General features: G+C 44.3%; 1 pseudogene; it reads left to right on the top strand.

Annotated features, from left to right (window-relative positions):
* The first annotated feature begins 993 nt into the window (after positions 1-993).
* On the top strand, positions 994-3,053 carry LOC147001318 (alpha-1-antitrypsin-related protein pseudogene; annotated as a pseudogene).
* The last annotated feature ends 323 nt before the right edge of the window (positions 3,054-3,376 follow it).

The raw sequence follows: 3,376 nt of genomic DNA, 5'->3' as shown, positions 1-3,376 counted from the left end.
AGAAAAGTAACTAAGACATTGACCTTGAACATGAACCTTAATCTCTCTGGGCCTTGGATTCCTCATCAGTAAATGGTGGGTAGTAGTCATCACCCCACAGAACAGTGACAAGAAGGCCCAGGACAGTTCTAGACATTGCAAATCGGGAGGTACATTTTCTTTCTTTTCTTTTCTTTTTTTAAAGTATAGAATAGAGTTTATTCAGGGCATGGGGAGGGGAGTTAAGAGAGTAGTAGAGGCAGAGAGACGCAGAGAGAGGGAGAAAGTAAAGAAGTAGAGACTAGCTATGGCCCTGAGCAAAAGGAGAAAGTGGGAAGGGAAGGGGAAGGGAGAGGGAGCAAGAGAGCAAGAGGCAACAGCGGGAGGTACATTTTCGGTTAACAATTAGATAAACTAGGTAAGGTTTATCTCGCATCATAGAGATAATATTGGCCTACAATTCTGCTTCATGATTAAGTGTCCTTGCAGGCATTCTTGTGGTGCAGGTCATCAAACAGCAAGAGATAAGCAATGTACCGGTGTCCCCTCTGCCTTGCTTGTTTCACTACACAGTCACTATTATTCAATAATGGTTTTGCTCTGATGACCTTATTTAATCCCAATATCCCTTCAGGCCCCCACTCCAAACACAATAATTAGATTAAGCCTGTCCCATGACAGTTCTAGACATTGCAAATCGGGAGGTACATTTTCTTTCTTTTCTTTTCTTTTTTTAAAGTATAGAATAGAGTTTATTCAGGGGATGGGGAGGGGAGTTAAGAGAGTAGTAGAGGCAGAGAGACACAGAGAGAGGGAGAACTCCCTCTCCTAAGAACTCATACTACAGATTAGACTTTAAGGAGTTTTTGAAGGAGAAAACACATTCATTAAAGCAAATGGTGTTATATAGAATAGTTAGAACAGCTGTGCAGATGGATGTCGCTGCTTTTATATGTAGAAATCATCATGGACCCTGACTTAGGACTTGTGTCCCCATCTCTGTCATGCAGGTCAATGCCATCCTCTGTCTCACAGGGAGTCCTTTTGCTGGCAGGCCTGTGTTGCCTTTTCTCTGGATCCCAGCCTCAAGATCCCCTGGAGATAGATGTGGAAGAACATGACCATAAACATAAGGGCATCTGCCCTGCTACCGCGTCTCCTACGTCATCATCCAGATAACCTTCAGCTTGTATCAAAAGTCTGATAGCTGGACAAAACATACCAACATCTTATTCTCCCCACTGAGTATTTTTGCTTCCTCCTTAATGCTCTCCCTGGGGACAAAGAACAACACCTATGACCAGATCCTGGAGGGACTGAACTTCAACCTGACAGAAACACCTGAGAATTTCATCCACGAATGCTTTCAGCAACTTACATTTATCCTCCAACAGCCAGACCACAGAGAGCAGATGACAATGAACAGCAGCCTATTCACTCACCAGAACCTGAAGCTTACAGACACGTTTGTGCAGGATGTCAAGAGGCTGTACCACTCAAAGGTCGTTATACCCAAAGAGCCCAAAACCAGATCAATGAGTATGTAGAGGGTGTACCATCCAGGCTGGCTTGAAAGCCATGATCATCTGGGTTGGTGTGCCATCAGGTCCGTTAGGAGAAAAACTCCATTTTTCTTCTAACAGTTTCTTTCCCTTTGTCTCCATACCATTTTCTTTGAGCACATGGCCTGTGGCTCATACTACGGTTTGGCCTTAGTTGTCTTAGCTGTCACTGCCAAGGTGAGACCTATCCTGATTGGTCTGATCTTACCCTGCAGTGGGAAGGACATAGACGGAAATTAAGGAGTCGGTTCCAAGTGTTTTTGTTTGTTTGTTTGTTTGTTTGTTTTGCTAGAAGGATCACTTAGGCTGAATTTGCCAGGAGTGCATTTTCAATTCAATTTGGTTTTACTCATCATTGAGCTGCTGTGACAATCTCTAAGAACATCTCCTGTTTAGGGCATTTTCACTACAAACTATTTTCCCACAGAATATCCACAGATTTCTAAGGAATTACAAACTAAAGAAAGTTTAGCAATTTCCAAAACAATCTATTCTTCATTGCATACAGTATCACATTAGGACTTTGAAAGCAACCAGTGTCCAGTGGTTTTAACTACTAGCGTAGCTGCTGAGAATACAGTTCCCAGATCAGCTGCATGTCTGTGGTCCAAACAATATCAGTATAAGACTGAAGAGGCTATCATTAGCAGAAGTTTTAGTTCAGATGATAGTAGATTCGGCAAGTGTTTTGCTAAACTTTGAGTCTTTGGAGCCTTCTATGTTGGTAGAACAGAAATGCACAGAGACCAGTAATAATTAGTGATTTTTAATACTAATTTAGATTTTATTATTCAAGTGAAATTTAATAACTTTAAAGTTTCAGACTTTGGACAGGATTATGATGATGGACAGGATTAACGGTATGAGTGGCCTTGAGTAGATTTTCTGTTTGCAATAGGAGAGCATTCCTCATATAAACAATAGAAAAATTGCTGGATGAGTTGAAGCAAATGGATCAGAAAAGGGTTTAAACAACAATGGATCACTTCCAGAAACCTTTGTCCCCGCACACACGGGAAAGGGGACATGTTTACAGGAGACATGAAGTACAGTAGGCTCCTCTGAAGGGGCCATCTAAGGCTACGAGAGGTGCCATCCAGGAAAGGAGCTGAGCGGAGAGGCGAGCCGCCTGACTGTGTTGGGGAGGAACACAGAGGGGAAGGCTTCTATTGACCACTGGGGTTGAGGTTGAGGGGGGCATGGGAAGCACATGACCACAGTGAGGCTTTCTGGGGATGAGGCTCACACATGGGGTTTGGCTTCAGCCTGGGTTGGGTACAACCTCCCTCCAACCTACCTTGGCTTCTCCCCCTATAGGCTGTGCACAAGACTGTACTGACCTTCGAAGAGGAAGTGACAAAACCCACAAGGAACACCAGTTGGAGTAAGAGGGACTCGCCTCTAAACCTATCTATCCACTTCAACAGGCCCTTCCTACTTGTCATTAAAGATGAATACACCAATTGCCCCCTCTTTGTGGGGAAAGTGATCAATCCCACAACAAATGATTGATTTCAAGGTCCAGTCACCCTCACCACCCTGTTCCAGCTGTGTCTCTGTCTTGCTGACATTAAACATGGGGTAGTTTCGCCCATGCCTGAGTGCAACCAGCAAATCCCTCTCCTTGTGGTGTCTGTGTCTTCCTGTGTCCCCTGAGGTATGTGGGGTCTCCAGGCCACAGTGCATTGAGACATCTCCTGAATCTGTGTTTAGGAGACCCCCCATGATGTCCCATCTCCAGCACTGAAGGGAGAAGATCGTGTCCTCTTCTGGTTGAATTGTGTCATCTCACTGGGCCTGGACTCTCCATCTCACCAGGACTTTCTTGAGAAAAG

Source organism: Mus caroli, unplaced genomic scaffold (assembly GCF_978045245.1).
Source record: "Mus caroli unplaced genomic scaffold, Mus_caroli_1 scaffold_14, whole genome shotgun sequence".
Classification (NCBI taxonomy): domain Eukaryota; kingdom Metazoa; phylum Chordata; class Mammalia; order Rodentia; family Muridae; genus Mus; species Mus caroli.
This window is presented reverse-complemented; position numbering and strand designations above follow the sequence as displayed.